This window comes from Tachypleus tridentatus, chromosome 9 (genome assembly GCF_004210375.1).
Source record: "Tachypleus tridentatus isolate NWPU-2018 chromosome 9, ASM421037v1, whole genome shotgun sequence".
NCBI classification, from domain to species: Eukaryota; Metazoa; Arthropoda; class Merostomata; order Xiphosura; family Limulidae; genus Tachypleus; species Tachypleus tridentatus.
In genome coordinates, this window is record NC_134833.1 from 157,257,903 (window position 1) to 157,282,749 (window position 24,847).

Here is a 24,847-nt window from a genome sequence, read left to right on the forward strand (position 1 = left end):
TTTACCGTTGAAGAAAATATGGCATTTTAAACGTGAAATGTTGAATGGTTTGGGAGTTCTAAACCATTACAATTAATAAAAATTTAATGTTCTATTGAAACATTTTATATATATTCTCACAAATTATCATTATTATTATTAGGCAATGCTAAAATCAAGGATTCGATACTCCTCTCATATAACCTAACGTGCCCTCTCTATAAAAAAACAACACGAACACATTACTAATAGGAAGACACTCATTGATATTTACTGACTGTCTTTCAATTTTATGAACTTAGAAATTCACACACAAACAATTAACGATATAAATATATAGGATGTTTCTGTGCCCTTTTCTAGTAGATTGGAATATTTAAAAAAAATCTTACAATTTCCAGGTGGCTCAGCCGTAAGCTTGTAGACGTGTTCTCTAGTGGATCAGCGGATTTGCTACGCTAAATCCGAGACTCGATTTCCCGTGGTAGAAATAGTGCACAGAGCGTATTGTGTAGGCTTATGCTGAAAAAGAAACTAGATTATAGAATTAAAACGGCATAAAATCGGGTTCGATCACCGCTTGCCCTGCACAAATAGTTCATTATGCAGCTTTGCGCTTGTGACAAACAAAATATCTTAAAATTGTATCCACTTCAGGTTAATATCCTTGGTTTCTTACAATAAATAATTTAGTTTCCTAGTTTGATTGTTGCTGGTTGTTTTCTTTTGTTGCTGTGATATGGATGATTTGGCTAAATTTATTTAAAAAAAAAACACACGAGAGGATTTTCAACTGAAATATATTAGGCTTAATGCTGGTCATGCTTAAAAAAAACAAGGCAGAAAAATGTTTTTGCCATATCTCTACACGATTGTCTACCTGCGCTTTGTCCAGCGTGAGGAATCGAATATGGATTTTACGGTCAGTTAACTTATTGCTCACCCAGTGAGAGAAAAATAAAATATTACTGAACTTTTGGTTCAAAACGTTTTTTTTTTTCTTCTACTGTTTTCAAATCAGTTTTCGTATCTTTAATTCTATTTTTAGACTGTAGCTGCATGTGGGTATGAAGTTTTATATATATCAGTTAAGCCTACTCTCAAACTGTTTTGTTCAGATTTATTTTTAAAATATAGTCTAGCCTTTTTTTTTCACTATTATTATTTTAACCTATGGATATTTACTAATTAAACCATAGGTCCAAATGATATCTGACAAAGTTTAGGATTCAAGAATTACTCTTTTCCCCACCACAGTAGTAAAGCGATGAATTAATGCCCTATTAGTTATATTTCTGACTAGACAGCATTTACATTCACCTTAAATTACGCGTTCAGATACACGCGCGAAAGCTAAAGCTTTCGTCAAAGGTTTCTAGAGCGTTCAGACATAATTTCATATTCATTTGGAAACGTTTTCTATTATTACAAATGAACTTTGATAAGAACCTTATTAAAACATTTGCAAGCAGGATCTCTAACAAGTTATGAACGTGCCCATTGTATGTTAACAATGCTTTTAGTTTTAGCTCGGCTAATTGTATTGTATGAGTGATATGGAATAGCAATATTAGAAAGGAACTGTTTACATATATACATGATTGAGGGAATTTACTGAACAGTGCAGATGTTGATACGAGCATGACCAGATGATGTGAAACAACTGAATGAACGACAGACAAAGGAACAGGGAAGTTCTGGTGAATGAACAACCAAGACGCACTGAATGAACTGATTACCAGATAATGTTTCCAAGTTCTCAGATTTCTTCAGACTATTCCTGTCTCGTGAGAAAGGAAGAACGTATTCGAACGTGTCTACCGAGTGAGACTTTAGAGTCGTGTGAGCGTCGGGAAGCATTGCAAAATCTCCGTTCTATATTTTCGACATGACATTGTTGTCACTTGAGTATTGCTATAAAACAATAGCGATCGTTGTCTATAGTTTAGATTCACGCACGCGCGTCTATGCAATATGTGTTTGGACTTCTGCCAAAATTAGGCTTAGCTATGTTTTTCTCATTGGTAGCTCTGTGCATACTGGGATCGGAATACATATTACGTGATTGTTGTAGGGCCGTTTTAATCTTATATCACTAGTGAAGTAAATATGTTAATAATATAGCTTTACCGCGCACATTCGTGTATTTACAGCTGTATGTTTACCTTCATGAGGGTTGAATATGTTTTAAATACAAGTGCTGCACTGTACACCTACGTCTTATGGGAGTTTTGCCATAAGAGATAATTACTGTTATTTTGTTTGGTTAGTTGTACAAAACCACGTAAAACATGATGGTACACGACACATTTATTAAATACGGTACGACATAGGTAGAAATATCTGCCAATAGTGTGTGATTACAGATTATTTAAAGCCTATTGTATTTGAATTAAAGGTGATAAAAATGTGAAACGTAGTGATAGAAGGACTTTATATATATATATCATATTCTTAACACAACTAATATTATCCTCTTCAGCCTTATCAGTCTGTACCAACTCCTGCTGTGCACGTGGGTGAAGTTAGGATGTTTATCGTACAGAGGGCACTTCTGTCAATGTTCAGGTTATCAATGTATTAGAGCTTAGAGAATAACACATGTAAGACCTCGTGGAAAAAGGAAATTCTGTTTTATACAGCGGTGTATGCTATATAAAAAAAAATCCACAGACAGACCTCGGGTTGTATGATGCACGAGCAAGCTGAGGGATCTCGCAACGCACGCGCTTCTTTGAATTTCTATGAATTTTACTACATTTGTTTATTATAAGAAGAAACTAAAACTACATAATACAGCCACAGAGAGTTAGACAGATGTTATAATACAGCCACAAAGAGAGATATTTTAATACAGCCACAGAGAGAGAGACAGATGTTTTAATACAGCCACACAGAGAGAGACATGTTATAATACAGCCACAGAGAGAGAGAGAGATGTTATAATACAGCCACAGATAGAGAGACAGATGTTTTAATACAGCCACAGAGAGACAGATGTTTTAATACAGCCACAGAGAGAGACAGATGTTATAATACAGCCACAGAGAGCGACATATGTTTTAATATAGCCACAGAGAGAAAGACAGATGTTATAATACAGCCACAGAGAGAGAGAGACAGATGTTTTAATACAGCCACAGAGAGAGACAAATGTTAAAAATTCTGCTAGAAGAATAAATATCATTCTAATGGTGAATAATGTTGTAGTTCACTAGATAATCAGGCAGTAGAGGGACTAATCCCCAATCGTACACTAAGAAATCCCTAGATATTCTGTCAGTGGAGGGACAGTCGTACATTAACAATTCAGTATATAATCTGGCAGGGGGGGACTAACCCACAATCGTACACTAACAGTTCACTAGAGAATCTGACAGTGGGGGGACTAATCCCGAATACTACATTAGTAGTTCACTAGATAGTCTGGAAGTGGAGGGACTATTTCCAATCGTACACTAACAGTTCACTAGATAATCTGACAGTGAGGGGACAGTCGTACATTAACAATTCAATAGATAATCTGGAAGGGGGGACTAATCCCCAATCGTACGCTAACAGTTCACTAGATAATCTGGCAGTGGAGGGACTAATCCCTAATCGTACACTAACAGTTCACTAGATAATCTGATAGTGGGGAGACTAATTCCAATCGTACACTAACAGTTCACTAGATAATCTGTCAGTGGGGGGACTAATTCCAATCGTACACTAACAGTTCACTAGATAATCTGACAGTGAGGGGACAGTCGTACATTAACAATTCAGTAGATAATCTGGAAGGGGGGACTAATTCCAATCATACACTAACACTTCACTAGATAATCTGACAGTGGGGGAACTAATTCCAATCGTACACTAAGAGTTCACTAGATAATCTGTCAGTGGGGGGACTAATTCCAATCGTACACTAACAGTTCACTAGATAATCTGACAGTGAGGGGACAGTTGTACATTAACAATTCAGTAGATGCTCTGGAAGGGGACTAATTCCAATCATACACTAACACTTCACTAGATAATCTGTCAGTGGGGACTAATTCCAATCATACACTAACACTTCACTAGATAATCTGTCAGTGGGGGGACTAATTCCAATCGTACACTAACAGTTCACTAGATAATCTGACAGTGAGGGGACAGTCGTACATTAACAATTCAGTAGATAATCTGGAAGGGGGGACTAATCCCCAATCGTACACTAACAGTTCACTAGATAATCTGGAAGTGGAGGGACTAATCTCTAATCGTACACTAACAGTTCACTAGATAATCTGACAGTGGGGGGACTAATTCCAATCGTACACTAACAGTTCACTAGATAATCTGACAGTGAGGGGACAGTCGTACATTAACAATTCAGTAGATAGTCTGGAAGGGGGGACTAATTCCAATCATACACTAACACTTCACTAGATAATCTGACAGTGGGGGGACTAATTTCAATCGTACACTAACAGTTCACTAGATAATCTGTCAGAGGGGGGACAGTCGTACATTAACAATTCAGTAGATAATATGGAAGGGGGGACTATTTCCAATCATACACTAACACTTCACTAGATAATCTGACAGTGGGGGGACTAATTTCAATCGTACACTAACAGTTCACTAGATAATCTGTCAGTGGGGGGACAGTCGTACATTAACAATTCAGTAAATAATCTGGAAGGGGGGACTAATCCCCAATCGTACACTAACAGTTCACTAGATAATCTGGCAGTGGAGGGACTAATCTCTAATCGTACACTAACCGTTCACTAGATAATCTGACAGTGGGGGGACTAATTCCAATCGTACACTAACAGTTCACTAGATAATCTGACAGTGAGGGGACAGTCGTACATTAACAATTCAGTAGATAATCTGGAAGGGGGGACTAATTCCAATCATACACTAACACTTCACTAGATAATCTGACAGTGGGGGGACTAATTTCAATCGTACACTAACAGTTCACTAGATAATCTGTCAGTGGGGGCACAGTCGTACATTAACAATTCAGTAGATAATCTGGCAGGGGGTACTAACTCAGTAGGTAATCTGGTTGTGGAGAAACTAGTTATAAATGTGACAATGCAGTGAGCAGTGTGTCAGTATATGTTTGATTGCCTGAGGTAGGGGGACAGGGTACGAAGAAACTAGTGTTTATATTTGCTGATTGAGAGAAAGAAAAGTTTATTTCGTTTAAATGTTCAGATGGTAGCAAGATGTAATCACCGTTTCAACAGGAAACTTAATTTGGCAATCCTGGAGGAACGGAAGTTCCCCAAGAAAATAAACACTTGGGTTTTTCTATCGTTCACTCTATGGGTTCAGCCCAGGACTTAACTAAAAGCGATGACAAGTTAGACAACGACCTTAAGCCTTACATCGTCTGATACATAAAGGCCTACCGGGTTGATTTAAGAACATTTAATTGTATCTGTATTTGTTTCTTTTTGTTCTTTTATAGAATATAGTCTGGTTTCCTAACATTTTGGATATCATAACCTAAGCAAGGTAAATATATACACTCTATTATAACATAATATGTAAATTTTGTAACTTTTGTAAACAAACTGTGCACTCGCTCAGCATGTGACACACTAAAATTGTTACCTTGGAAAATTGAAAGTCAGCACGTGGCTACTACCATGAACAATTCATGACCAAAGGGCTAGTCTAAAATCGATTTTGCCGTCACCTAGGCTTAAAGCACACCATCCGTAACGGTGGAAAGGAAGAAACGTTCGTTCCGTAGTCAAGTTGGTTTTAAATATCTCTCTAATTTCCTTCAACCTCAAGCTGCATGATTTGAGAGAACTGATACCGAGTTTCCAAAAAAAAAACATTTATTGTATTGTTGAAAGAAGACAACAACGTGACGATATTAGGCTAAAGAAATCGAGAACGTCTTTCGTAAACTCAGATAAGTGTCGACAGACAGATACACAACTAGAGAAAGATAAAATATATTTATAACTAGTGATCCAACTTACAGAGGTGCACAGAAAAATAGAGAAAGAAACAAATAAACATACTCAGGTAAATATAAAGAAATACTGACGACAACTAGTTTACGCAACAGATCTTACGAGACAAATCCAGTTGTATTATATAGCCAAGTTTTTACACGTTCTATTCGCTCACTGAGTTGACAGGTATCCATGTGTTTACACGGTCTATTAGCACACTTATTACTGATTTAACAGGTAACCATGTGTTTACATGGTCTAAAGCACACTGCTTTGACAGGTAATTACGTGTTTATACGTTTTATTATCACACTGTTTTGACTAGTATAGTCACGTGTTTACACTTCCAAAAAGCATGTCGTGATGGGAGACTTTTAAAATATGATTTAAAATTACAGACTTAATAAAATATCAAGCATTCTTCAGGATACATTTAGGACACTACGAGTGTCTTAGTTCAGTCTTCGTAGTATATTTGGGACACTAGAAGTGTCTTATCTTAGTGTTTGTGGTGCATCAGGGACACCAGAAGTTTCTTAGTGCAATCTCAGAGTGTCTTAGTTCGGTTTTCGTGGTATTTTTGGGACACTAGAAGTGTCTTAGCTTAGTGTTTGTGGTGCATCAGGTACACCAGAAGTTTCTTAGTGCAATCTAAGAGTGTGTTAGTTCAGTTTTCGTAGTATATGTGGGACACTAGAAGTGTCTTAGCTTAGTGTTTGTGGTGCATCAGGGACACCAGAAGTTTCTTAGTGCAATCTCAGAGTGTCTTAGTTCGGTTTTCGTGGTATATTTGGGACACTAGAAGTGTCTTAGCTTAGTGTTTGTGGTGCATCAGGGACACCAGAAGTTTCTTAGTGCAATCTCAGAGTGTCTTAGTTCGGTTTTCGTGCAACATCTGGGACACTAGAAGTGTCTTAGCTTAGTGTTTGTGGTGCATCAGGTACACCAGAAGTTTCTTAGTGCAATCTAAGAGTGTCTTAGTTCAGTTTTCGTGGTATATGTGGGACACTAGAAGTGTCTTAGCTTAGTGTTTGTGGTGCATCAGGGACACCAGAAGTTTCTTAGTGCAACCTCAGAGTGTCTTAGTTCAGTTTTCGTGGTATATTTGGGACACTAGAAGTGTCTTAGCTTAGTGTTCATAGTGCATCAGGGACACCAGAAGTTTCTTAGTGCAATCTCTGAGTGTCTTAGTTCAGTTTTCGTGGTATATTTGGGACACTAGAAGTGTCTTAGCTTAGTGTTTGTGGTGCATCAGGGACACCAGAAGTTTTTTAGTGCAATCTCAGAGTGTCTTAGTTCGGTTTTCGTGGTATATTTGGGACACTAGAAGTGTGTTAGCTTAGTGTTTGTGGTGCATCAGGGACACCAGAAGTTTCTTAGTGCAATCTCAGAGTGTCTTAGTTCGGTTTTCGTGGTATATTTGGGACACTAGAAGTGTCTTAGCTTAGTGTTCGTAGTGCATCAGGGACACCAGAAGTTTCTTAGTGCAATCTCAGAGTGTCTTAGTTCGATTTTCGTGGTATATTTGGGACACTAGAAGTGTCTTAGCTTAGTGTTTGTGGTGCATCAGGGACACCAGAAGTTTCTTAGTGCAATCTCAGAGTGTCTTAGTTCGGTTTTCGTGCAACATCTGGGACACTAAGGATGTCTTACTTCAATATTCGTGATACTCTTGAGTCACTAGGAGAACAGACAAGATACCAAATTTCCCACCACTGAAATCATCCTCCAACTTGGAAAATTCAGTGGCCAACTCTATGAACAATTTACTCGTATTTCCATGGGTACAAAACTGAGTCCTTTCCTCGATAGTCTGTTTACTGGCTACCTGAAGGAACGCCTCTGTGCCACTTTTAAATATACTTTCTTCGATCTTTTTATCCGTTACATTAACGACGTTTTAGGTATTGTTACAAATACCAAAGCCCAAGTAGAGAAGTTCATTGACCTCATCCAACAACTCCACTCATTCCTTGAATACACTTATCAAGTCTCATATCAGTGCCTCTTTCATCCTATTATCTTAAAACCAGAGTACACTACAGAGACACTGATAGTCACTCTTACTTACTAAGGTTGCCATTTATAAAAGGCAGTTCACAAGATTGAGACACATGTGTTCTGAGGACCAAAACCTTCCGCTCCAAACACCACGATGACAGAATTTTACCAACAACGTAACTTCCCAGCCTATGTCATCGAAAAAGCCCAGAATCTGTTACACAGATTATCCCTTAATACCTAACATAAGGACAATAGTCAGCAGGATAAAACTTCCTTGCTTCTAATATATCATCTAAAAGATTAACAGCAAATATAATACACAAAAATGTATGTTACCGATCACTGCAGAAATATCCACTACACCTGATCTAAGTTCTTCTAGATGAAATTCCAACCTCAAAGACTATTTAGTACCCTCAAAGCTACAGAACAACAATGTGCCCTTTATAGAAACTTATTGTTGCACCAGAAGAACTTGTTATACCTGTCCGTACATTTCAAACAACACCACAATAATTGGTCCTAGTTACCGTTTTCACGTCAGGAGACATTATATCTGCTCGTCAGAATGAATGTGGTGTTTGTTTGTTTTTGAATTTCGCGCAAAACTACACGAGGGCTATCTGCCCCTAATTTAGCAGTGTAAGACTAGAGGGAAGGCAGCTAGTTATCACTACTCACTGCCAACTCTTGGGCTACTCTTTTATCAATAGTTACTAGGATTGACCGTCATATGATAACGTCCCCACGGCTAAAAGGGAGAGCATGTTTGGTGTGACGGGGATTCGAACCCACGACCCTCAGATTACGAATCGAGCGCCTATCTGTGCCGGGCCTATATCTAACGTAACAGGTGTCACAAGTTATAAAGTGGAGAACCAGCCTGCAGACTGAGAGATCATTTTTGCGAAAACCTTAGGTCTGTAAGAGAAGGTTCCATTGACCTCCCAGGTCCTCGATAAGTCCTCCTTACCACAATAATAAACCTGGCATAGTACTCTCTGTCATGAGAAATGAATAAGTTTTAATGAGAAACACCGTTTGATCTTTCTACTCAACATCGAGTTCACTTATGGTAATAACGAAAGATCAACATTCATATAATTATAAAACTTCGTCAACGCTTTCATTTCCATAAACCTTTTCTTTAGTCATGTTTACCTCACTTCCACTCCTGGCTAAATCTTTCTTTTCCATATTTGTGCTAATTTTAATAACGTTTACGTAACAAATTCAAAAATATTGTATCAGTATTTTTGTAACTGTGTTCCACGTTCAACGTGTGTCATTAGAACCTTTATATTATGTTACCTTTTAACTGGTATTTCGAGCCTAACTCCACGGTCGTTTGCTCTATAAAGGTTTTCATCTAGATGTGTAAATTAATTTTTTTTATTATCATTCATCCAAGTGTCTTACCTCAATCTGAGACATTCACAGTGTCTTTCGTACCTCAGTCTCTGGGACATTCGAAGTGTTATAGCACAGTCTTTATGGTACATCTAGAACAATTGGAATGTCTTGGTTCCGTGTTTGTGGTATATCTGGAACACTTGGAGTGTCTTAGCTCTGTGTTCGTGGTACATTTGGGACACTCGAAGTGTCATACCTCAGTCTTTGTGGTATATCTGAGACACTCGAAGTGTCTTACCTCAGTTTTGATGGTACATCTGGGACGCTCGGAGTGACTTATTTCAGTCTTCGTAATACATCTGAGACACTCAGAGTTTCTTACTTCAATCCTTGTAGTACATCTGGGACACTAGGAGTGTCTTAGCTTAGTCTTCGTAGAATATCTGGGCCAGTAAGAATATCTTAGTTCAGTCTTCATGCTACATCCAAGACACTTGGAATGTGTCATATGGTGCAGTCCTCACGATACATGTAAGGCACTTAGTGTTTCTATTCGTTAAATCTTTGTGAGATGTAAATGTGGGACACTCCATTGTCTTGATTGGTTCAACCTTTATGTCATGTGCATCTGGGACACTCGGAGCGTCTTAAGTGGTTCGACCGCTTAGTAATACATAACAGATTAAAAACCAATGGAAATGATTTTTTCACCAATAAATACTGAGGTTCTTAAAAGTTTGTTTGTTGTTTAAGTTTCACACAGAGCGAGGGAACAATATACAATAAACAGATGTAGTAAATAAACACCACGTTTTATGTGACGTTTCAGGAATTCTGTTTACCGCAAGCTCTTAACCTTTCTGTTTCTGTCGATTCACGTGAAGAGAAGTCGCTTTGAGAAGATGAAAATGTTCAAATAACTCTGTTTATTTGGCTAATGTATTTGATATTCATGCGACCACCATACGATGTTTACTCGTGCACTATACATGCGGTAACTGCGCGTTCAAGGTAATCGAAAAAACGCATACTGTCGATTGATATCTAGCGATCAGAGACGTGAATAACACAACAGTTATATGTCTCACGCGCGCCTTACATGAGGTAAACGCGTTCAAGGTAATCGAGACTCGAATATTGTCGTGTGGTATCCATACGCGAGTAACACAACAGTTATGTGATCTCACGCGCGCCTTACATGAGGTAAACGCGTTCAAGGCAATCGAGACTCGAATATTGTCGTGTGGTATCCATACGCGAGTAACACAACAGTTATGTGATCTCACACGCGCACTAAACGAAGTAAAACGCGTTTTGTAAGACACACAGAACACGAATTCGTCACGTGTGAAAGACACGTCAATTACCGTACAACGTAGACGTTGAAAATGATAGACAAAATTTGCGCTTTTTCGAAACCACGAATTTTTTATGTTTCTTGTAATTCTTGATGACGAGAAATCCACTTGAAATAAAAATGTATCTCAGAGCGGCTGGTGTAGGTATTAACATTTTTACTGATAAGGAGAGAACAACGTTTCGACCTTTCTTGGTCATCTTCTTAACCACATGTTTCTTGTGTTTCAAGCCGAGTTACATAAACGTGGCCATTACACTGAAGTTGTCGATTTTTGTGTATGTTTCCGACCTCATAATCACCGAGAAATGGATGTTACGTTTACACAAGCTAGAATACTCTGCGATTACTTATAAAATCTAGAACTATGTATCTTTTGTTTAGCTGTGATTTTTAATACACACACACACACACGTTATTTCTAAATGTGCAACGTTTCATTATTTGTTATTTTTTATTTTGTTCTTACCCTAAATAACTGTAAGCACGTGCTAAGTAAATTTAAACGTAATGTGGTGTTGTTATCACCTGTGTTGCACGTGCCTCGTAGTTGGCGTGAGTGTTAAACTCCAAGTAATGATATGTAATGAATTCAGTCAAACCAAGTCATCACAAAGCCCCGGATGTAACGGTCGTCAGTACTGGTGCGGTTTTGTAGAGTTTAGCGTAATTATATTAAGGAAGTTCCAAGTTTTATCCCCTGTGAAAAAAAACCCAACAAACTCTAATTTTTCAACAATACCGGTATTCCTTTGTGTACTGATCGATGGGTGGACGTGGCTGTCCACAAAAGTCACTTCTACCTTTAGAAACACACAGTTGTGATTGTCATGTAGACGCCTGATATCGATGTGCGTCGCACACTGCTTCCGTCGTAACAGGAAGCTTATGCCGCGATCCCACTTCAACTGACCACCACATTATCCGTTTGTCTGTCCGTTATACAACGGCTGATGACTTTTCTGGTTACATGAGCTGGTTGTGTGCAGATCTGTTATATAAACCTTGATTGGTTCAAATGTACCTTTTATAGGTACTATTATTTACCCGTTTTTATATTATGTTTTATTTGAAAAAGAAAAAAAGAGTTTGTGGATACTGCAGCGGTCCCCAAACTATTGGTCACGACTTCTAATGACCTGAAAGAGGTGTGAAGTAGGTCACAAAATGGAGCACAAAAGTATAGCTATATTTTTCTTTTAAATTTGTACATGAAATATTAAGTCTAAAATGTCGTTGAACAGACAAAACTAAAACATAAGCGTTGAATTCAAGTTGAATGGAGACTGACCACTCATCAGTTGAGAATGGGTGCCAGAAATTTGTAAGTGGGGCATTAGAAAAGCTCAGTACCCCTGGACTGTACATGTATCTGTTTGTGGGTGGTGTAGTGTACTTGCACGTGTTGATGGGTGTGTTCGCGCGCCTGAATTGTTTGTAAATATTGTAGACCGCCTGGGTGTGTTTGTGGGTGCTGTAGTTCGTTTTGAATTTCGCGCAAAGCTACTCGAGGGCTATCTGAGGTAGCCGTCCCTAATTTAGCAGTTTAAGACTAAAGCGAAAGCAGCTGGTCATCATCCAGAATTATACTGAAAAAAACAGACTTAACTGTGAACTAGAAAATGTTTAAAAACAAAATTAATTAATTATTCATTTATTTGTTTTTAATATAAACAGGAAAATCTAAAGTCATATTTCAAACTCCATTAACAAACTACTTACAGTGATGTAGCTGTAACAAAAGGCCACAATATCTTCCTCTTGATAAAAATATAATCATGTTAATACTCAATTCCGTAAGGAAAATAGGGCCGCACACGCTGCGGTTTCAGTAACAGGTTGGTTTTTAAGTGAGTAGGTTGTTAGCCTACTGCACAATCCCCAACCAGGAGGACAATTTTCTCAGCCCACTGAGGGGAATCGAACCCTTGATTTTAGCGATGTAAATGCGGAGACACTCCGCTGGACTAGCGGGGGGCAATCATGTTAATAAGTGATGTGAAATTCTTAAATTGTGCACACATATCAGTATTTCTATTATACTTGTTTCTCTGCTCCTACAAAAACTGTTGTACATTAGCTAAAACTTTGACTCTGACTGCACAGCTAGTCAATCCTGGCACACAGAAAGGACATCTTCTTTTTCTTTTATTAATTCCTTTCCAGTTAGGTCTATCTTCTCCCGTGCAAAATCGCTGATCTCCAAACCTTGCACGATCTTCCACTTACGGTCAGCACCAATCTGAACAGGGAAGCTGTACATAACATTACCAGGTACGTTGTACGAACCATCCGAATACACTGCCATCGAAACCCACTGTCCCTGTAGTTCAAATAAATATAAAGTTACGTTGCACTTGAAATACAGCACCAACAGTTTAAAAAAGACAAAAAAAAAACAGTGTTCAGAATCATTATACAGGCAGCTTTTGCAGCTGTCATGGCACTTGACAGCTTCCTGGCAGCAATAACAGCAGCTTCTCTCTTCTGTACAGTCTACAGGTTGTTTTTTTCATGTGGAACACTTGTGTGAAAAACTTAAACACTGTATGGATTATACTACCAGGTGCAGTAAGTTTAACTTTTTATCAAGTTCACCCTATCTCCTCAGTGACTCCTGGCTAACAATGTTAAACACTCAGTTTACAAAAGTTTTGATATAAGCATGAGCCAGTCACAGATATTAGTATAAAACTTTACCGAGTTAGAATGAGTACACAGATAGAAGCCAATAAGAACACTTTATCCAATCTCTTTACAGAGTGTATGCCACCAACAATTACACCTGTAACTTGTTATTGAAGATCTCTCCACCTAGTGGATGTCAATAACACTAGTAAGTAAATATAAAGAAGACAGAACAATGTTTATAAAATAGTTGGGTAAGGTATTGTGGGCATTTCTTGATACATGGATTCTTGTATTTTTGGTTGTATTGTTTGTCAACGGAGACAGTTGTTAATCCTGCACAGCTAGTGTGCCTGAATGTGTTTTATGGATATTGTTGTTTGATTGGCTTACATGAGTTATCGTTAAAACATATTTTTAAATGGCTGATTATTAGTTTCACCTGTGATTGGAACACGTCATTGGTTGGTTTGGTAAATAGAAAAAAACAAACAAACAACTATTACACTATGTAACAAAATTTTTTACTTTTTCTTGTTCCTGGACAGAAAGTGTTATTTCCCAATTGTTTATGTCTAAAGCAAATGGAAAAGACCTATTTTTCTTTTCATACTTTGCTTTTGTGACCTGGGTAATGAAATTTTCAAATTTACCCATTTTCCAGAACATTCCAGGTAGATTCAGTGCTGAGTAGCTGATAGGGAATTTTCTCGAACTTACAAGAATTTTCAAGAACCTTTTAGAATTTTCTAGAACTTTCCATAGCAATATATATATACATGGGCTCACCACTCACCACTTCAGTTTAGTTCTAGCTGCCTAAGTGAACACATAAACCTATCTGATTTTATCAGAGGTGTCATTAAAACGCTGCAAGTATTCTCCATATGTATTCTGCTATATATGTGGCCAATTTATCAAAACAAGAGCGAAAAACTACTCTGTGAAAGCATCTTTTAAAATGTGTGAAGCCTACAAGACATATTTCGGCATGCTTGTCGGGGATCAATACAAACCCTGGGCACCTCGTTTTACCTGCGAGCACTGCAAAAAAACTCTACAAGATGAGAGGACAATTTTTGCTGCTTGAATAGTAAGATTTTATATTATTCAAATTTTAGACCTTTTAAAATTTAAATATCTTTCGGTGCACCTCAAAGAGGAATACAACAGCATCAAGACCTTGAGAAGCCTTGATGTATGATGAGTATGGCTGGGAGGTTATCGGAGACATCAAAATGGTAGCATTCCTGATGGGTCTCCAAGGAGGTTTTACCAAGTTTCCCTGTTATCTTTGCCTTCGGGACAGCAGGGACACTGCAGCGCATTACAACAGGAAGCACTGGCCATAACAGACCGAGTTCTCTGTGGGGAGGTACAATGTCAAGTGTGAGCCACCAGTGGATCTCAAGAAGGTGTTGTTCCCACCATTACACATAAAATTGGGTCTCATGAAACAATTTGTCACAGCTCTTGATAGGGGTCTGCAGCCTTCAAGTACCTTCGAGACTTCTTCACTAAGCTGTCTGGGGCAAAGGTCAAAGCTGGTGTCTTCGTTGGACCACAAATAAAGAAGATCCTGGAGTGCACAGAATTCCTAAAGAAACTCTGAAGGAAGGGTAAAAAAAGCTTGGGACAGCTTTGTCGCAATGGTTTGGGGCTTCTTGGGCACTCACAAGGCCGAAAATTATGTGGAACTGGTTGAGGCTCTGGCGAAGAACTACAGCAAAATGGGCTGCATGATGTCCTTGAAAGTTCATATCCTTAACGCTCATCTTGATAAATTAAAGGAGAACATGGGAGCATACTTAGAGGAGCAAGGCAAGCACTTCCACCAAGATATACTGGACTTCGAACGCCGCTACCAAGGAGCGTATAACGAAAACATGATGGGAGACTGAATTTGGGGACTGATACGTGAAAGTGATTTACATTACAGTCGCAAATCTCGAAAAACTACTCACTTCTAAACATTTTTGTTCATTTTTGTATAACTTTAGAATAAATACATGTAAATTTCGTTATCCGGGTCACAAGAGCAAAGTTTGAAGGGAATAATAACCATTTTCTGTACTTTTACAACATAAGCAATTAAGAAATAACACAAACTATCCAGGAACAAAATTTATGTAACATAGTGTAATTTTCATCTAAGCGTGGATACATGATATTGGAAACCATAAACCTAAGTGCTAAGTCCAGGATACTGTCGAAGCGCCACAATCGATGTTGCGATCTCCAACATTATGCTTGGAAAATAATAATTATACGGTAGAGATTCGAATAATATTGGTTCAAATCTGGTTATCAAACTTGTCGTCTATCGTGTTTTTTGTTGTTGTTGTTTATTTCAGAATAAACTAAGTCAGACATCCGTTATCTGTGGCGAAAACACGTGTTCTAAACAAACAATGTAACTGTGAGCTCGTCAGTTTCATGTTGTGTGTGTATACTTTCCCCTTTCTTTACCCCCAACGTTTTGGCCTAAATAATTTAACTATAATAATGATGATGTCCATTGATAAGCACGACCTCGCGTCAGGCGTAAGAGAAGGACCGAAAAACTCACTCACGTGAAGCGAAAACATCTGTAAACCTCCCAGAGGGCCACGTTCTAGTTCATTCAGGGTAAATAAGTCTACCAAGCAAGGGGCCGCGAGATTTCTTCTAATGAGTTGTAATACGTGTCGTAGGTATTAGCTGTTGACACCGACACCGTTTTTTAGCGATCACGCGAAACGTCCTCGGGTTGATGGATATTCACTGTGGGGGTTTGTCTGCCTCTGCGAGGTTGCATAGTGTATCAACTGTGGCATGTGTTTTACAACTGGCTGTTAACTGTGTTATGGTTTATGCAAGAAGATAAAGAGACGTACTTTGTCTAGAAGTCCGTGTGGTGAAGTTCCAGTTTTCAGTAAGTTTAGTGTTGAAAGTTTCATTAAATATAAAATATCTAAATATATGTTTGTTTGAATACCGGGGCGCTAGATTATAAGCATTGTGGGGGTTTGTCTGAAGTAGGTTCTGGTATTTACCGTGGGGGTTTGTCTGAAGTAGGTTCTGGTATTCACCGTGGGGATTTGTCTGAAGTAGGTTCTGGTATTTACCGTGGGGGTTTGTCTGAAGTAGGTTCTGGTATTTACCGTGGGGGTTTGTCTGAAGTAGGTTCTGGTATTTACCGTTGGGGTTTGTCTGAAGTAGGTTCTGGTATATAACGTGGGGGTTTGTCTGAAGTAGGTCCTGGTATTTACCGTGGGGGTTTGTCTGAAGTAGGTTCTGGTATTTACCGTTGGGGTTTGTCTGAAGTAGGTTCTGGTATATAACGTGGGGGTTTGTCTGAAGTAGGTTCTAGTATTTACCATGGGGGTTTGTCTGAAGTAGGTCCTGGTATTTACCGTGGGGGTTTGTCTAAAGTAGGTTCTGGTATTTACCGTGGGGGGTTGTCTGAAGTAAATCCTGAGTATTCACACCATTCTAAGATTGTCTAAAAAGTGCACAACTTTAAACCCGTAGGCTCAACTGTAAGCTCGAAGGCGTATAACGCCAAAATTCCAGGTTTGATTTGCATGACAGACCAGTGCAAAATGTCTTAGCGCTAAACTAAACAAACAAACATACAAACTGTGTGTGGTGTTATAATTAACTTTTGCTCACCACAGATAACTTAAATTAATGCAGAATTTAAATAATATATATTAATCTATTCTTCTGAATTATTCAGTAGACAAACTGTTTAATATTAACTTCCATGTTTATTTGAAAACGAAACTTTTCAACCCCAGAATTACTGATAGATTTTGTATACATATAATTTTTAAATACATTTTTCATAGACAGTTTATGCCAGAAGTGTTTTGGAGGTCGACGTTTATTAGCTATAATGTACAAGCTGCGCACAAAACGCAAAGATACCATCAATATTGCAATTAATTTATCTAAATGGTTCTGTTTTACAATATGTATTAGCCAAGTGGTTAAGGCACTCGACTTGTAATCCGAGGGTCGCGTCACACTAAACATGACGCCCTTTCAGCCATGGGGGCGTTATATTGTGACGATCAATCTCACTATTCGTTTGTAAAAGAGTAGCTCAAGAGTTGGCAGTGGGTGATGATGACTAGTTGCCTTCCCTCTAGTCTCACACTGCTAAATTAGGGACTGCTAGCGCAGATAGCTCTCGTGTAGCTTTGCGCGGAATTCGAAACAAAAGCCAATATGTATTTCGTAAAGAAGATGAGTGATTTCTTCATATTCGATTGGTTAGGCCTTTGTGACGTAACAAGCAATGACGTGAAGCAATATGCTTATTCTACCGGAAGTAAACGGTGTGAAACCAAATCGGTAGTTTGAAAATTAAAATAAAGTGGAGAAATAATGTAATCTTTGTTATTATATCTGGTTCTTTGATAAACTACAAACAAAACAAGTCATTTTAAAACAGCCAAAAGAAATCTGCTCTGAAACACAACGAAACCAAACAAAATACAGTGATGCCGAGAAAACCCACTTGTAGAGAAAAATATATATGTAAAAACGGCTCGTTTGGGTTGAGAAAATTTAACACTTTTTTATCCTTACTGTTAGAACACGTAATTAAAAGAAAAGAATATTGCAGTATGTCTGCCACACAACATCTTTCATATTCAATGACTACGAGGCCTTTCGTACAATACCAGGATTCATCAGGCCGACAGATATGACACGAAAAACATTGTAGTAGACAAGACATTATCACATAAGTTACAAAACGCATAAAAACGAGAAATGTGTGCTAGCACATTGCTAGACTAAAGAATGAGACAAAAAAAAATCCACGTACAACACAGCGAAACTTACGTTCCTTATCCTTATCATATAACGTTTCCTACATACGATTAATGACATACGATAGCCGAAATGAACTAGCTGTGATAGGTTCGTATGATGCTGACGTAGAGGGCTGAAGGTGTTACGTGTAATGTATTTACAAACTGTAAATATTCGTATGCTCTTCTATTCGCCTACTTAAAGGGATTAATAGGACCTAATGAATGACCTCTCACCTATAATGTGACCGCTGATAGTTCTATAGCTTTTTCTTAAGAATATTGTTTGTAAAATAGATACAGAATTATATTAAATTTTTACCTACAGCTATTTTAAAAATGAAATAGATGGAATTAAATGTAAGAAGTCCATAAATGTCTGGTGGAATGCAGCAGTCCAGTTGATGGAGTATGGAATTTGTTTGTATCAACACTGAACTACACTTAGCTGTTATTGTAATATGGAATTTGTTTGTATCAACACTGAACTACACTTGGCTGTTATTGTAATATGGAATTTGTTTGTATCAACACTGAACTACACTTAGCTGTTATTGTAATATGGAATTTGTTTGTATCAACACTGAACTACACTTAGCTGTTATTGTAATATGGAATTTGTTTGTATCAACACTGAACTACACTTAGCTGTTATTGTAATATGGAATTTGTTTGTATCAACACTGAACTACACTTAGCTGTTATTGTAATATGGAATTTGTTTGTATCAATACTGGACTACACTTAGCTGTTATTGTAATATGGAATTTGTTTGTATCAACACTGAACTACACTTAGCTGTTATTGTAATATGGAATTTGTTTGTATCAACACTGAACTACACTTAGCTGTTATTGTAATATGGAATTTGTTTGTATCAACACTGAACTACACTTAGCTGTTATTGTAATATGGAATTTGTTTGTATCAACACTGAACTACACTTAGCTGTTATTGTAATATGGAATTTGTTTGTATCAACACTGAACTACACTTAGCTGTTATTGTAATATGGAATTTGTTTGTATCAATACTGGACTACACTTAGCTTTTGTTGTGGTATAGCATTTGTTTGTTTCAATACTGGACTACACTTACCTATTATTCTGGTATAAACGTTGTTCTCTCCTTATAAATAAAAGTTAATATCCATACCAGCAGTCGTGAGGTACATTTTTACTTCAATCGGTTTTCTCCTCATCATGAAATATTAGAAGTATTTTTGTAATGTAGGCTTAACGTTAATTCACACGCTTGTCAACGTTTCATTTCTGAATTTGTTTTTGTTTTATATATTCACACACTGATCACCGGATTACTGTAAGTTAGAATGATAAAAGCTACACTTCTAACTGCACTTCTCGCCAGTCGTTTAGTCAAGATATGATTTCAAAATCTATACACCTATTGTTGTCACTATGTTACCTCACAGCACTGGATTCACTGACCAATGAAGTATACAACACACCATCCGATGACGTTTAACCACTGAACTCACAGCATACCGAGTTTTCCATTCTACACCTTCAGCGTTTCGATTATTGCTATTATTGCTACAGCGACAGTAATAAACGGTTTTCGCTACGTTTCGCGGCCATATTTAAACTAAAATGCGTTGTTTAGTCCGCAGTCGCACACAATAGTAACAAGTAAGCAAACGTTTGTTAGCCTAAATTCCACGTTCACTAACAACAGGTAAGCCATGTTTCTTATGTGATAGTTTGCCTAAAGTCCACGTTCACTAGCAACAAGTAAGCCGTGTTTATTATGTGTTAGCCTAAAGTCCACGTTCACTAGCAACAAGTAATCCATGTTTATTATGTGTTTGCCTAAAGTCCACGTTCACTAGCAACAAGTAATCCATGTTTATTATGTGTTAGCCTAAAGACCACGTTCACTAGCAACAAGTAAGCCATGTTTCTTATGTGTTAGTTAGCCTAAAGTCCACGTTCACTAACAACAGGTAAGCCACATTCATTAAGTAGTAGTTAGCCTAAATTCCTCGTTCTCCAGCAACAAGTAAGCCATGTTTATTATTTGGTAGTTAGCCTAAAGTCCATGTTCACTAGCAACAAGTAAGCCGTGTTTATTATGTGTTAGCCTAAAGTCCACCAGCAACAAGTAAGCCATGTTTATTATGTGTTAGTTAGCCTAAAATCCTCCAGCAACAAGTAAGCCATGTTTATTATGTGGTAGTTAGCCTAAATTTAACCGGCAACAAGTGAGCCATGTTTATTATGTTGTAGATAGCCTAAATTTCACAGTTATATTTACTCAAGAATTAGGTATTTATGATTTATAATAAAAACCTTCACTATTCAACGTCGAAAATCATGGTTATATTGAATAATAAAACTCAGACGATGAGATGTCATTGTCAGTTAATGAAATATTTCTGATGGTATGATCAAAATAACGTTACTGTTTTCTCAGCCACAAGGTGGTGCTCTGACTTAAATTGTGAAAAGTTACCATTAAATTGGATATTTTTTCTACCAAGAAACATCATTCATTAAAAAACAAACAAACTTTATTGATGTAAGATAAAAGACTACATTAGTATTCAGTCTTGTTAAAGTACCAGTATAATAATAACATTCACGACTTGAATTACACAAACATAAGCTTCACACGATTTCCCTTTTCACCGTCTAGTTCTGGAATTCTCATAATTTGAAACGTACACCTAGCCAACCCAGCGCGAGCCAGTTTCGTCAGGAGGCTCGAGAAACTGTTGTAAAATAGAGTTTGTGACATTAAACTGAACAAAATTAATATTTCGAGAAGAAAAAATAGTGAAACAAAAGAGCTTAATATTTGTTTAAAGGTTGGACTAGATGTTTAAGCTACTTATAAACTGAGATGCGCATATTTTTTTAATGGAAAAGTTTAACATTTGGACTGTAGTTCTGCGTTTAATTGAAGTGTGAACATAACCTTCAGAAGTCGAGTTTACTGAAATTATATATATATATATGTTCCAATAAACGAAAACCTATTTAAACAGAAATTAAACACGGTGCACAAATGAAAAGGATCCCCAGGGTACAGATTATAATGTGGGATATAAAATGTACCCTAGGTTTTGGAGGTGACTGAAAATGTAGGACCCACATTGGGGTGGGGATACACCGTCTATCAGTCTTAACCTCTGTTTTCTAATCCTACATGAAGAAATTAATAAATAATAATAACGTAATAAAAAGAAATAGACATTCGGAGAGCGAAATGTGGGTGCTCAAACCCACAACGTCCCACATCTATATATATTACTGTTCACTGCCCGCAGACAGTTGTGGGAAGGTGACTGCTCTTTAAAGTAAAGAAGTAATAATAATTAGGTACTACCACTTCGGGGGTAAGTAAGATAAACTTACCTCTTGAAGCTGGAATTTCAACCCTCATTATGGTGGTTAGGCTAAATTATTAGCCCAGTAGATAAGGTATAAGTTATACTAGTATAGAGGGTCCCAACCAGTTATCATAACTAAGTAGTATAACTCCCAACCACCATTAATTAAGTCGAAAACCTTTGGTTTGTGCAGTGTGTTTTTTTTTGCTTAGAGTTGTTTTTGCTTATTACAAAATCACGTCATTAGTGAGAGGTTTGGATTTGCTATTTTTATCGCAGTTCTTCCTTTTGATTTTGTTTTATTTTACTTGACAATTGAGTATTAATATTCTATATATGATTCTATGTTGTATTTATAAATATTTTGAAAGATCTTCCAGTAATGACCATAGCTAATTAAATATAATTACGTCCTTGATTATGCATTGTTTTATCGTGATAAGGCACTCAGCACGCCATGCTTTGTGCAGCTGAGATTCTTAGTCGGCATATTTTGAAAGCTGAAGACTAGGTCTGCACTACTGGATAGGGTTGACTGCTTTGTTTGACTTGATCTTGTAACAAAGAAACACGTGCTTACAGGGGCCTCATGCATATCAGTAACGGGATAGGGTAAGCTATTCTGTATGACTTGATCTTGTAACAAACACACACGTGCTTACAGGGGCTTCGTACACATTGGTAAGAGGATAGGATAAGCTATTCTGTATGACTTGATATTGTAACAAAGAAACACGTGCTTACAGGAGCTTGGAGCTTGCAGGAGCTTAATACACACCGTTAACTTTTCAAAAAGATTAACAAAAATCAAATATAATTTCTTGCAGTCAAGTAACCTGCATTTGGTGGGTTTGACCCCTCCTGTTTGTTACCTTCAAACTCTCTGACCCACGAAAGCTGACAAAAACCGAGTTTCTTTCCGAATTATTTTGTCATCAAATAAGAGACATCTCAGTCTGTACTATTTCTGCAGGGACGGGGAACTGAAAAAAAACCTTTAGCCTACTCGGAAATGGCGGTTAATCAAACAGCGCATGCGTTGAGAGCTTTGTGTGACGTATTCCCTAAATGATGTTAGTTTTAGCTACTAATCAAACGAATCTCCGCGTCTTCAGTTTCCAAAATGGCACGTGCATTTAGTCTAAAATATTAATACAGTCTCCGCCCTGTCCCTCCCTCTAGTGGTTGACATTCTTTTACAAAAAGTGATTATCGTATTTGAATAGGGTTTCAATTCTTCATACGTGGATCTATTTTATTTATTCATTCACAAATAAAGCAAGTAAAACCCGAAATCTGTTTCTTTGTGGTTTGATTTCTATGGCACTGATATAAAGAAGCCATCTCTTTCGGTAACTTAGGAAATCTAGTTTCTAGTTTAAATACACTGTTCTCAGCCCAGATATTTGTTACCTTCTCGCTTACTTCTCTGTATACCTTATGTAAACGTCAGTATGTGCTACAAGTATAATCTAATATTCAGTACGTTAATTTATTGGCAATACCTCAATGTACATTTAATAAGTTAGCTTCTTGATTTTAATGTTACGAGTCCATCAAAATATGGCCCGGCATGGCCTAGCGCGTAAGGCGTGCGACTCGTAATCCGAGGGTCGCGGGTTCGCGCCCGCGTCGCGCTAAACATGCTCGCCCTTCCAGCCGTGGGGGTGTATAATGTGACGGTCAATCCCACTATTCGTTGGTAAAGAGTAGCCCAAGAGTTGGCGGTGGGTGGTGATGACTAGCTGCCTTCCCTCTAGTCTTACACTGCTAAATTAGGGACGGCTAGCACAGATAGCCCTCGAGTAGCTTTGTGCGAAACTCCCAAACAAACCAAAAACTTGACAGTAAATAATTTTTATGTTCTAATTCATTCGTAAAAGTGAATAATGATGACGTATTTGAACCAATATCATTTGAATCATTTTTAATAAAACTTGGTAGAACAGTCCCAAATGAGCCTTAAACCTAATCAGCTAACAGTTGACTATATAGTAAGCCGGCTGTCACTAAAGTATCTACTATGGGAGAAGGAAGAGGAGTGAGTCCCAGATGTCCCACGCACGAGCTGTCAGGCTGTGATAAAGAAAACTCAACGTAACAAGACAAAGCTTGTCATTTGAAAGCATTCACATGTGGCAGAGGAGACATATGAAAGCGTTGTAAGAATCAAAACCGAAACTTAACATAAAGAAGCTACTTTTCATCACTTAACGATTGGAGTGTCATCATCTTCTTTATATTGAATATTGATTAGAAGTGTAATCTGGACACGGTAATATGTAACTGTTGTTTTCAATCTGTTAGTTCCGTATAAAGCCTTGCATAGAGTTTTATTTTGCTTAATGTTTTCTTCTTATGTGGTCCTTACTATCTAAAGACTGGGCTGATCATACTGTTTTGAAACTAGAATTTCAGTTAATATGCCTTATAGAAATGATCCATTGTTCAAGCTGCAACTTCAATTTTCATAGTTATCTTTACATCTGTCTGATAGCTTACCTTTGTTTTATGTTTATTCATTTATATATCTTTTTAAGCTAGCAGATTTGATAATAGTTATTTTGTCTCAGTTTGTCTATGTACCTTACGTTCCAGGGATTTATTATTAACCAGTAACAGTATTCTCTTGTCTACTCTCCATCAACTTCACCAGTAACATTATTCTTGTGTACAATCTCCACCAAATCCACCTTTTCTAGTACTTGACGAAAGTAAGATATGTATCCCAGTTGCTGAAATTCTCCCCAGTCCCTGGTTTCATAAAAGTTCCAAAGGAACAGCAGTCACTGTATTTTATTGACCGGTTTCGTTAGCCTCGAACACTGAAAAGACTTAAAACCATGCGAGGTCGCACTGCTTCTTTTCTTAGGATATACAGCGGTAACCATTTAAATCTTTAAACTGTCAGATAGAATGATGCTTTGTCTACACTTGAACATTGTTGCTCAACAGAAAGAGATAAAAATGTTGCGCCTACCTTGAACGATGTAGATTATCAAAGATGCTGTGTCTACACTTCAAAAATGTAGCTTATCAGAGTAAGAGAGAAGTGTGATTACCTTGCAATAATATTCGTTCCCCGCTGGGACAGCAGTAAATCTACGGATTTACAACGCAAAAACAAGAGGTTCGATTCCTCTTGGTGAACACAGCAGATACCCCGATGTGGCTCTGCTATAAGAAAACACATGCACATACGCAGCAACATTTAATATGCAAGATAAATAAAAAATATAGATCGTAAACAGTAAGACTGGAGATACTGTAGATATTAGTTTTTAAAACGACAATCATCTGTGTTTCCTCCTTGCTGTTACCTAGAATTACATTTAGTGGAGTCAAAATAGAGATTTGTAGCTTGAGTGAATAACTAGTAGCTATCTGATACGGTACCTGATGATTTAGTGTA

General features: G+C 37.6%; 1 protein-coding gene across 3 annotated transcripts in view; it reads left to right on the forward strand.

Moving 5' to 3' along the window:
- The window catches only part of LOC143226757 (uncharacterized), an 87,155-nt gene that overhangs the window by 10,949 nt on the left and 51,359 nt on the right, over positions 1 to 24,847 (forward strand). Inside the window, exon 1 of one of the 3 annotated variants that reach the window (XM_076458141.1) lies at positions 16,041 to 16,192. The exons of the other annotated variants lie outside the window; for them this stretch is intronic. The gene's annotated coding sequence lies outside the window, so the exon portion shown is untranslated. Of the gene's footprint in view, positions 1 to 16,040; positions 16,193 to 24,847 lie in introns of those variants that run through there. 3 annotated transcript variants of the gene reach the window in all.